Raw genomic sequence first — 13034 nt, forward strand, 5'->3', positions numbered from 1 at the left:
CCAACTTTTTCACTCTCCTCTTTCACTTTCATCAAGAGGTTTTTTAGTTCCTCTTCACTTTCTGCCATTGGGTGGTTTCATCTGCATATCTAAGATTATTTATATTTCTCCTGGCAATCTTGATTCCAGCTTGTGCTTCTTCCAGCCCAGCGTTTCTAATGATGTACTCCAGATATAAGTTAAATAAACAGGGTGACAATATACAGCCTTGACGTACTCCTTTTTCTATTTGGAACCAGTCTGTTGCTCCATGTTCAGTTCTAACTATTGCTTCCTGACCTGCATATATAGGTTTCTCAAGAGGCAGGTCAGGTGTTCTGGTATTCCCATCTCTTGAAAAATTTTCCACAGTTTATTGTGATCCACACAATCAAAGGCTTTGGCATAGTGAATAAAGCAGAAGTAGATGTTTTTGTGGCACTCTCTTGCTTTTTTGATGATCCAGTGGATGTTGGCAATTTGATCTCTGGTTCCTCTGCCTCTCTAAAGCCAGCTTGAACATCTGGAAGTTCACAGTTCACGTATTGCTGAAGCCTGGCTTGGAGAATTTTGAGCGTTACTTTACTAGAGTGTGAGATGAGTGCAATTGTGTGGTAGTTTGACCATTCTTTGGCATTGCCTTTCTTTGGGATTGGAGTGAAACTGACCTTTTCCAGTCCTGTGGGCACTGCTGAGTTTTCCAAATTTGCTGGCATATTGAGTGCAGCACTTTCACAGCATCATCTTTCAGGATTTGAAATAGCTCAACTGGAATTCCATCACCTCCACTAGCTTTGTTCATAGTGATGCTTCCTAAGGTCCACTTGACTTCACGTTCCAGGATGTCTGGCTCTAGGTGAGTGTGAGTGATCACACCATCATGATTATCTGGTCGTTCACCATCTTCAGATCTATTTTGTACAGTTCTTCTGTGTATTCTTGCCACCTCTTCTTAATATCCTCTGCTTCTGTTAAGTCCATACCATTTCTGTCCTTTATTGAGCCATCTTTGCATGAAATGTTCCGTTGGTATCTCTAATTTTCTTGAAGAGGTCTCTAGTCTTTTCCATTCTATTGTTTTCCTCTATTTCTTTGCATTGACCACTGAGGAAGGCTTTCTTATCTCTCCTTGCTATTCTTTGGAACTCTGGAACAACAGACTGGTTCCAAATAGGAAAAGGAATATGTCAAGTCTGTATACTGTCACCCTGCTTATTTAACTTCTATACAGAGTACATCGTGCGAAATGCCAGGCTGGATGAAGCACAAGCTTGAATCAAGATTGCTGGGAGAAATATAAATAACCTCAGATATGCAGATGATACCACCCTTATGGCAGAAAGTGAAGAAGAGCTAAAGAGCCTCTTGATGAGAGTGAAAGAGGAGAGTGAAAAAGTTGGTTTAAAACTCAACATTCAGAAAACTAAGATTATGTCATCCAGTCCCATCACTTCAAGGCATATAGATGGGGAAACAATGGAAAGAGTGACAGACTTTATTTTCTTGGGCTCCAAAATCACTGCAGATGGTGACTGCAGCCATGAAATTAAAAGGCACTTGTTCCTTGGAAGAAAAGCTATGACCAACCTAAACAGCATATTAAAAAGCAGAGACATTACTTTACCAACAAAGATTTGCCCAGTCAAAGCTATGGTTTTTCCATTAGTCGTGTATGGATGTGAGAGCTGGATTATAAAGAAAGCTGAATGTGGAAGAATTGATGCTTTTTAACTGTGTTGTTGGAGAAGACTCTTGAGAGTCCCTTGGACTTCAAGGAGATCCAGTCAGTCAATCCTACAGGAAATTAGTCTTGAATATTCATTGAAGGGATTGATGTTGAAGCTGAAACTCCAATATTTTGGCCACCCAAAGTGAAGAACCAACTCTTTGGAAAAGACCGTGATGTTGGGAAAGATTTAAAGTGGGAGCAGAAGGGGATGACAGAGGATGAGATGATTGGATGGTATCACCGACATGATGGACATGAGTTTGAGCAAGCTCCAGGAGTTGGTGATGGACAGGGAAGCCTGTCCATGGGGTCGCAAAGAGTTGGACATTAGTGAGTGACTGAACTGAACTGAATAAGGAAGAGAACAGAGTTGCATAGGGTCAAAAACTGCTCTGGCCCTGTGCATCCCTGCTGCCTAGAGCCAAGGCTGGTCTTAGGATGGAGCATGGATCGCTGCCTCCAGCTATGCAGTGGGAGGTAGGAGGGAATGGGAGGGTGGGACACAGGCGGCTTAGTCAAGGGGAGAGGAGGACCCACCACTGGGTACAGAGAGACCTGGATGGACAAATCCTGCGAATGTAGCCCAAAGCTCAGAGCTGCCACTAATGCAGGGCCAGTGGGCAGAGGTGGTGCTGTTGGAGGAAGCAGAAGGCAAAAGGCAGGAGAGGTGGGTGTGGAGGGCTGGGTTCATAGTGGCCTGCCTGAGCTGGGGCCCTGCCCAGCCATGGGGAGCCTGTGACCCAAGCCCTGGTCTGGGTAGCTGGCTTATCCTCTGTCCAGTCAGCTATCACCATTGGCAAGGACCAGTCAAGGTTTCAGGGTGAGTCCAGGTTTGCATCCCAAGTTCCTAGCTTCAAATGCACAGATCTTAGGGACCAGAATAAGAGCCAGCCTTCCTCTTAGTCCAGACCTCTCCATGGTTTCCTCTCCACCATAGAATTTGATTCTTTTGAAATAATAGCCTTGCATGAGTCTAAGGAAGTGTTCAGCATGTGCCTCGAGAAATTTGGATGGAAGTTGCTTAGACACAAGGCTGACTCAACCAGAAAGGGTCCAGGGAGATAAGGAGTTTTGGGGGCTTGGGGGTGACATGGACCTCTAGGGCAGAGTCCATCACTTTAGAATTTCTCTCTTTTTTAACATGTGTTTATTTTTAATTGGAGGATAATTGCTTTGTAATATTGTGTTGGTTTCTGCCATACATCAACATGAATCAGCCATAGGTATACATATGTCCCCTTCTTCTTGAACCTCCCTTCCTCCCCATCCCAGCCCCCTAGGATGTCACAGAGCACCAAGTTGTGCTCTCTGTGTCGTACAGAAAATCCCCACTGGTGGTGATCCATTTTACATATGGTGATATATATGTTTCAATGCTACTCTTTCAATTTGTCCATCCCTCTGCTTCCCCTGCTGTGTTCACAAGTCTGTTCTCTGTGTCTGCATCCCTACTACTGCCCTGCAAACATATATATATATATATATATTTTTTTTTTTTTTTTAACTTTTTGGCCACACCATGCAGCATGTGGGATCTTAGTTCCCTGACCAGGGATTGAACCCACGCCCCCTGCATTGAAAGTGCAGAGTCTTAACCACTAGACCACTATGGAAGTCCTCTCTTTATTGTTTTATCATCCAAGATATGTCACCAAACATTTTATCATAGTTTTATCTTTTAAAATTTGTATCTACTCCATCTACTTCTCTTTTTTCTCCTTGCAATATGTTTGCTTACACACTTTTCATGCTGAAATTGAATCAGTCACTTGAAGTATAAACATATATTTATTATTTCAAAAGTAAAAGGCTGCACTAATTAATAGTGGCGAAAGCTGTTAATTTTCTGAAGAAAAAAATAATCCTTATTTTAAATCATTGACTAGGAGACTAGATTGATGGTTAATACAAATATATTAAGAGAGTGTATTTGATAATTTCTGGAAGAATATTATAGATGGTTTGAGCTTCTAAAATTGAAATAACAATAAAAGGCAGGAATGGAGATTTAATTATGTCTCATCACTATAGAAATTTTAGAGTAGCAATATTCCTCACATGGAACAGAATCCTTTTAAGAATTCTAGTGCATTTTTTAGTGGTTTAATTCCACTTAGGCGATATATCCTTCAAGAAGAGCTCCAGTGTGAGAATTGTCACATCTTTTTCTTGGTATTTTTTTACTTTTTATTGAAGTATATATAGTTGATTTACAATGTTGTACCAGTCTCTACTGTACAGCAAAGTGACTCATACACATATATACATTCTTTTTTATATTCTTTTCAATTATCACAGGATACTGACTATAGTTCCCAACTGTTCATATCTCGTGTGAATAAATTAGAAGCAAAATGTCAGCTTAGCCATGTCAAAATTTCACAAAGACAAATAAGTTCAAAACTGAGTTTCAGATTCATGATAAATTATCTTTGAGGCAGATCCCTGAAGGTGATGGCGCAAAGAAGAAAAGCAGCCAGACCTACAGATCAACAAGGCACCCAGCCACATTATTTCCTCTTATTCAAATCTCAAAACAGCAGACGTCACAAGAATGACTTAGCAAGGCCATTCCTCATACTATTAAGTCCTCAGAGGCTAAAGTCTAAACAAAATGCTTTAGAAATGACTGCTGTAGACTGCCAACCATTTTCTACAGTCAAAGATAAAGGTCTTAGGATCTTTCTGAACCATTAGTCCTGGGTACAGAAGTCTCTCTAGAAATGTATTGCCCAAAACTTTTACTGACAGATCTTCAGCTGTGCCTCAAAAGATTAGGAATTTTTCCAACAGTTGGATATTATCCAAACAAGTGTTCATTAGGCATTATCAGAGTGTAGGAGAGGAAACCCAGGAATGATCTGGTGCTGAGTGCTGGGAAACTGTTATTACCCAGAAAAATGTCAGCATTTAAAGTGTGGACACTCACATTTATAAGAATTAAATTGTAGAACCTAAAGATGCCTGTGACTCATCATCAGAGCCTGACATGACTCTGACCGCCTCGGACCTCCCCCATGGAGCAGCCCCCCAGCCCCCCGACAGGGGATCACCCTGACCCAGTGCTCAAACCCGGGTCTCCTGCATTGCAGGTAGATTCTTTACCAAGCTATGAGGGAAGGCTTCTCTAGACACATGGAGGATTCTGGGGAAGAAGTCCTGGATTTAACACAGATGCAGAGCCTCAGCCGATCCAGAGAAGAGCCAGACCATTCCAGACCTGCCTGTCACTCCTCAGTCATGCTGGATCCTGCCTTGGCTTCACCCTTTGAAGATCTGAGCTATACGTTGTCCATCACGCTCAGCCTGGCAAAGGCATCTCAGCCAAGTTTATTTAGTCTAAGCCCTCACTTCCAGAAATTGTTCTCAATTAAGATTAATTATAAGCAAGCAATCGAGACACTTCTTTGATCCCCTCTATTACTGATTTTTATTTTTATTGTGACAGAAAATGTAATCACAATATAGAAAATTCTCCTCTCTGAAATTTCTTTAAAATTTTCCTTGTGGCTATGTTGATCTGTCTATCTGTCTATTCCTTAGGAATAAAACAAAAAGAAGCAAGAGAAGGTAATCTTTATTTGTATATATATACATATGTATATTATACAGCTATGAATAAACTTATTCACCTATATAATTTCACTTGTTAATTATTGTCATATGTAAGTTATTTCCAGAGGCAGGAGAGGGTAGTAGCTCTGATTCTGTAGTTAAATTGCCTAAGTTCAACCCCCCATTCAGCCACTTACTACCTTTAGGAAAATCCCCGACCCTCTCTGTGTCTCTGCTTCCTCATCTGTAAAATGGGATGATAATCATGCCCATCTCACAAGGTCACGAGAAAGATTAAGAGAGTAAAGTGCCTGGTATAAAATCTAATGCTCTTTGTCAGCTTTTAAATTGTTTCCCTCACTCATTCACCCGTTTTTGTTGAGAGTCCACTGTGTGCCCTGTACCAGGCTACTTTCTTGAATCCTTGTAAATATTTTATCTATGGGATCTGCCAAATATGAAATAAGTACATTTGCTAACTGAAATTTTTATCAGATTCTCCTAAATTTATAAGAATTTGCTTTAAGAATGTCCTATGCCATTCAGGTTTTTTTTTTTTTTTAGCTCTTTAATTTTTTATTTTGTATTGGGGTATGGCTGATTAACAAATAATATAATAGTTTCAGGTGAACAGTAAAGGGACTCAGCCATACATACACACGTATCCATTTCCCCTCAAACTCCCCTCCAATCCAGGTTGCCATATCACCTTGAGCAGACCATGTGCTATACAGTAGGTCCCTGTTGGTTATCCATTTTAAATATAGCAGTGTGGACATGTCCATCCCAAACTCCACCCCTTCCCCCCACCCAGCAATCATAAGTTCATTCTCTAAGTCTGTGGGTCTCTTTCTGTTTTGTAAATTTATTTGTATAATTTCCTTTTAGATTCCTCAAATATGGGATGTCATATGATGTTTCTCCTTCTCTGACTGACTTCACTCAGTATAACAGTCTCTGGGTCTATCCATGTTGCTGCAAATGGCATTATGTCACTCTTTTTAATGGATGAGTAATACTCCTTCATATATATGTACCACATTCTTCTTTATCCATTCCTCTGCAGATGGACATTTGGGTTGCTTCCATGTCTTGTGTGCTGTTCAGTTTTAAAAGTTGATGATCACTGTATCTTCAAAGCTGTTGTTTATTTTTGCTGTAAGTGTCCTTCTTTGTTCTATTTAATATACTTGGTCCTAAATATTGTTCAATCTGATATTAACACTGCCATCTGCATTTTGTTGTTGTTATTAGCATTTGCCTTTTCCATCCTATTATTTTTAAATTTCAAACCCTTTGTGTGGTGTATATGTTTTGAAAACAGACCACAACTGCATTAAAACATATGTAATATAATCTGAGAATCCTGGCCTTATGGTTCTGTTTGCTTTCATGTTAATAAATAAATATTTGACTTTTTTTTCTTTTCTTTTTCACTTCCCTTGCTTTTGACACAATCATAATGTTTTTTAAATATTGGTTTTATTTTAGACAAGTAGCACATAAACATTAAAAGGTCAGTTTAAAAGGCTGCAGAATAAAAGTAGTCTGATTCCCTGCCCTCACTAGAGGAAACCCCAGTCTTGGGTGGCTGTGTGCTCTCATTGTCTCCCTTTGCATTTATAAACTTGAGCTTAGACTGACTACTTCCCTCCAGGCTCCTCACCTTTAAAATGTGATTCTACTCAACAGATTGTTCTAGACCTTGCTTTTTCTAATTAATGTATCTTGAAAATCTTTCCTTAATAGCCTTTCTTTTTATGGCCATATAGTATTCCCCAGGGTGGAGTACACACATCCACACCTCTCCCTACCCCAGATGTAGGGAACACACTGCTGCTTCCATGTGGTTTCTGAAAGATGAACAATGTTGCAATAAACATTTATATACCTATCTTTTTGGTCATGTTTCTCAAATATTTTTAGAAACAAAATGCTGTCTAAAAAACTACTTTCCAACAAAATAGTGTAAGAGTACTTGCTCAAGAGAATGAAAAAACAAGCCACAGACTGGGAGAAATTATTTGAAAAAGACATATTTGATAGTGGACCATTATCCAAATGGTTCATGTAACTCTTATAACAATAATAAGAAGAAAATGAATAACCCAAAGACTGTAAGGAGCTCAAACCAGTCAATCCTAAAGGAAATCAGTCCTGAATATTCAATGTAAGGACTGATGCTGAAGCTGAAACTCCAATACTTTGGCCACCTGATGCATAGAACTGACTCATTGGAAAAGAACCTGATGCTGGGAAAGATTGAAGGCAGGAGGAGTAGGGGACGACAGAGGATGAGATAGTTGAATGGCATCACTGACTTGATGGACATGAGTTTGGGCAAGCTCTGGGAGTTGGTAATGGACAAGGAAGCCTGGCATGCTGCAGTCCATGGGGTCACAGAGTCGGACATGACTGAGAGACTGAACTGAATTGAATTGAAAAATGAGCAAAAGAGGTGAACAGATACCTCCCACCAAAAAGTGTACAGATGGCAAATAAACATACAAAAAGATGTTCCACGTTAAATGTAATTAGGGAATTACAAATTAAAACAATGAGATTCCACTACACACTAACTAGAATGGCGAAAATCCATAATACCAACATTGCCACGTGCTGGCAAGGATGTGGAACAACAGAAATTCTTATTTATTGCTAGTGGGCAAGTAGTATGGTACAGTCATTCTGAAAGACAGGTTGACAGTTTCTTATAGAACTAAATGTACTCTTACCATATGATCCAGCAGTCATGCTCCTTGGTATCTACCTAGAGAAACTGAAAACTTATGTTCACCAAAAACATGCACATGGATGTTTATAACAGCTTTATTCCTAATTGCCAAAGCTTAGAAGCAACCAAGATGTTCTTCAGTAGGTGAATGGATAATAAACTGATACATCCAAATGTAACATCCAAAGGAAATATTATTTAGTGCTAAAAGAAATTGAGCTACTAAGCCATGAGATGATTTGGAGGAAACTTAAATGTATATTGCAAAGTGAAAGAAAGCCAATCTGAAGGGGATGACAGAGGATGAGATGGTTGGATGGCATCACCAACTCGATGGACATGAGTTTGAGCAAGCTCCGGGATTGGTGATGGACAGGGAAGCCTAACATACTGCAGTCCATGGGGTCACAAAGAGTCAGACACGACTGAGCAACTGAACTGAATTCAACTGAACTGAAGAGGCTACACACTGTGGTTCCAACTATATGACATGCTGGAGAAGGCAAAAATATGAATGCAGTAAAAGGATCAGTTGCTGCTTAGAGTTAGGAGGTAGGGAGAGATGAATAGGCAGAGCGTGGAGAATTTTTTGAGCAGTGCAAATACTCTGTATGATACCATAATGGGGACACATGTCAGTCCATCTTTTTCCAAACCCATAGAATGTTCAACACCAAGGTGTTTGTTAGTTACTCAATCATGTCCAACTCTTTTCCACCCCATGGACTGTAGATGAACTTTGGATGGGTGTAGATTCATCGATAATATGTATCGATTATAACAAACGTACTCTGGTGAACCAGAGATGTGGCTAGTGGGGGCCACTGTGCATATGTGGGATAGGGAATATATCAGAAATCTCTGTACTTCCTGCTTGATTTTGCAGTGAACCTAATATTTCTTGAAAAAAATTGTTGTGGTTTAGTTGCTAAGTTGTGTCTGACTCTTTGCCACCTCATGGACTGTAGCTTGCCAGGCTCCTCTGTCCATGGATTTTCCCAGGCAAGAATACTGGAGTGGGTTGCCATTTCCTTCTCCAGGGGATCTTCCTGACCCAGGGATCGAACCCATGTCTCCTGCATTGGCTGGCAGATTCCTTACCACTGGGCTACCAGGGATACCCTCTCTAAAAAGTAAAGTCTATTAAGAAAATATCAAGAGCCAACACCACGAGGGCCCAAGGGCTGGTCATTTCTGTCCATTGTGGGGCTCTTTCAGCAGGCCCTTTTTGCTCTGGAGCTCCCTGTAGGCTGGTGGATGTTTATCCAGGTCTGGAAACCCTAACGGCTCCTGTTCAGCTCTGCTTCTCCCTCCCCGCTGTGCTGTCACACACCAGTAGGTCCTTTGTGTGTCTCCTTCCATCTCAGGCACAGCTTCCTGGAGATCTCGGTCATGACAACTCCTTGGTGGTCCCTTACTCATGTGTACAGCTCTGGGCTGGCTTCTCAGGGGCAGACAGGTGAGGAATACATGGTCCTACCTGCAAGGTATCTCACGACATCAGTGAGTGAGAACCCACACCCTTAATATTTAGCTCCCAAAGAGATAAAAGGGTTACTCTGATAGTTCAGTTGATAAAGAGTGCTTGCAATGCAGGAGACCCTGGGTTGATTCTTGGATTGGGAAGATCCACTGGAGTAGGGATAGGTTACTCATTCTGGTATTCTTGGGCTTCCCTTGTGGCTCAGCTGGTAAAGAATCTGCCTGCAATGCGGGAAAATCTGGGTTCGATTCCTGGGTTGGGAAGATCCCCTGGAGAAGGGAAAGGCTACCCACTCAAGTATTTTGGCATGGAGAGTTCCATGGATGGTATATTCCATCGGGTCGCAAGAATCAGACGTGACTGAGAGACTTTCACTTACTTACACTTAAAGAAGTAAAAACATATTTTTCTGCTTGGCTCTGGCTCAGTATCCCCTGCCCCTACCCCACCACCAAACCTGCTCATTTTGTAATTTTTTTTCTGTCTTGCCAAGCAACGTGGATCATTTTGCATTCACAGGTGGGCATTCTGGTGAGAGACCTTGCTTTTGAGGGCAGGTTCTAAATTCCAGGTCTTCCCTGGTGGCTCGGACAGTAAAGAACCCGCCTCTAATACAGGAGACCCAGGTTCAGTCCTTTCTGGAAGATCCCCTGGAGAAGGAATTGGCAACTCACTCCAATATTCCTGGAGAATTCCATGGACAGAGGAGCCTGGTAGGCTAGAGTTCATGGGATCTCTATGATGGGATCTCAGAAAGTCAGACACAACTGAATGACTGGCTTTTTTTTTTTTTTTTCCTAAGCTACAGGACCAAGATTTGAATCCTGCCTCTGCCACCCACTGGCTGGTTGACCTGGAGTGAGTTATATAACCTCTCTGTGCTTTAGTTTCCCCACATACAAAAAAGAATATGATAAAGGTAGTATTTGTCTGAAGGGGTTGCGATCCCCTAAATCAATGGAGCTGGGCCTGACAGGCATAAGCTCTTAATAGTGCTCATCTAGGGCTTCCCTCGGAGAAGGCGATGGCACCCCACTCCAGTATTCTTGCCTGGAAAATCCCATGGACGGAGGAGCCTGGTAGGCTGCAGTCCATGGGGTCGCTAAGAGTCAGACACGACTGAGCAACTTCACTTTCACGTTTCACTCTCATGCATTGGAGAAGGAAATGGCAACCCACTCCGGTGTTCTTGCCTGGAGAATCCCAGGGACGGGGGAGCCTGGTGGGCTGCCGTCTCTGGGGTTGCACAGAGTCGGACACGACTGAAGTGACTTGGCAGCAGCAGGGCTTCCCTGGTGGCTCAGTGGTAAAGAATCTGCCTACCAACTCAGGAGACTAGGGTTCAGTCCTTGGTCTGGGAAGGTCTCACCTGCCTTGGGGCAACTTAGCCTGTGCTCTAGAACCTGGAGTTGCATCTACTGAGCCCATGGGCAGCAACTGAAACCCACACTCTCTAGAGCTAGTGCTCCGAGACAAGAGAGGCCACTGTAACACGAAGCCCACACACTGCAGCTAGAGAGAAGGCCAAGCAGCAGTGAAGATTCAGCACAGCTGAAAATAAAAATAAATAAATAAAAATTTTAAAAAATCCACATCAACAACAAAATAATTCTCATCTATTTTTATGAGGAATTCAGTCTCTTCCTTCTGTCCCCACTCTTATTAGAGACTAAACACAGGGTGCCCAGTTAGATTTGAATTTTGGATTACAATGAATCCCTTTTTTTTTTTTTAGCTTGAGTGTGTCCTTTATATTTCTCTCCCCCAGCCCATCTTTCTCCTTCCCTCACTCTCTCTTGGCTTGTCCTGGGAGTGCCACTTGCTTCTCATTCTGTTACAACCAGCATCTTAGGTCTGATCAAAACTGCCCCTAACTCATTGTGGTAGACAGAAGGCCCTTCTGTTGAACAGAATCCATCCTCCTTAGGGTGACTGTGCTTTCAAACGGCACCCCTGCCCATCCACCTAAACACTTATATACACATTAATGTCTTGTAATAAAATATTTTATCAATTTTTTCCCAAACATTTTGGAATTTACATCTTGGACTTCTCTCTAATGCACATAGGTCCACTTCATTCATTTTGCACACTGGATTCCACCTTAGAATTCACTCAAATGTTGTGATTAGTTTCACTATGGGTGAAGATTTCAACTGTTTATCATTTTATTTAGCTACAAACAATGCCATAATCAACAGGGATTTTTGTGGATGAAAGAAACAAGAACATTTGCTCTGCCATTTACTAAAACATATGATAAAGCTAGAACAGTCAGGGCAGTGGGGTCCATGAAGAAGACCATGTAATAAAAAGGGAAGTCTAGAAACTGACCAAGTGTATACACAGATTTTCTATATCAGATACACGGATGAAGAATGGCTGATTCCACCAATGATTCCAGAACATCTGGGCTACTTGTCTAAGCTGGCTCTCCATCTTAAATGCATACATTCCAAAAGAATTCCATACATACAATTTTCAAACACAAAAAGAACCAGAAAAAAAATATAACTTCGGACAAATGCAGCTTTCAAGTGGGGAAGGCCTTTGTCAAATCTGACACCAAAAGTGAAGCTATGAAGGAGTTCACCCATAGATTCATTTAACCACCCAGAAAAGTCTACATTGAATACACTCAAAAGCGTGATGAACAGAATTAAAAGGCAAACCACAAACTAGAAAAATAAATTTGCACCATCTGTGAAGGCCAGCCAGAGCTAAATACTTTGTAAAGGTTACTTAGAAAAAAGTGGACATCTGACACAATGAGACCTTAATGAGTTTAGCTCAGGGGGAAAAAAAATTACAAATGTCCAAGAAATAGGAAAATATGTGCAAACATGATAGTTTCCAAATAATGCAAATTGAAAGAATTTAATGCCATCTTTGCATATTAGAAAGGCAAAGATTTAAAAGAACCATGATCCTCAATGTAGGCCAATCACAGACCAAAAGCCTCTCGTAGGTGGCTGGTGGGGGTGGGAGTTGTAAGATCTTTCTGGAGGGAGGGCAGCCAGGAGATCTGGACTATAAGCTCAAGTGTCCATGCCCTTGGGTCGTTTGCCTTTTTCTGTTGTTGAGCAATTCTTTCTGAATTTTCTACGTGGTTTTTGAACTCTGCTCCCCTCTCAAACTTTCCCCGGCCCCACTAGCCTAAATATAGGAAGGAGATCACTTCAACCAGCAACCTGCACTGCCCACTGCTCAGATGCAGGGACTAGGGGGTCCCCTGAGGCTCCCCAGTCACCTTGAAGAGACTAGCAGTGTTTGCCATGAGTTCAGGACAGTGCTTCCCATGCCAAGTCCATGGGAAGTGACAATTCTTGGAGTGACAGTTGAGGCTGGTGCTTTGCTACCACACCTGGGGTGACAGATGCTTGCTGTGTCCAGGGCTGCTCTTCCAAGTCTGAAACCCCCAAGCCTCCACATTGTGCCTCCAGCCTCCTGCCTCCAGGCTGGAATCTTGTGCACATTCATGCCTGCCAGGGACAGACAGAAAACCTCCACGAAACCAGACATGTCAGCATCAGAAAAGGCTCTGATGGAGACAG

The sequence above is a fragment of the Oryx dammah genome, unplaced genomic scaffold, assembly GCF_014754425.2.
Source record: "Oryx dammah isolate SB20612 unplaced genomic scaffold, SCBI_Odam_1.1 HiC_scaffold_29, whole genome shotgun sequence".
NCBI classification, from domain to species: domain Eukaryota; kingdom Metazoa; phylum Chordata; class Mammalia; order Artiodactyla; family Bovidae; genus Oryx; species Oryx dammah.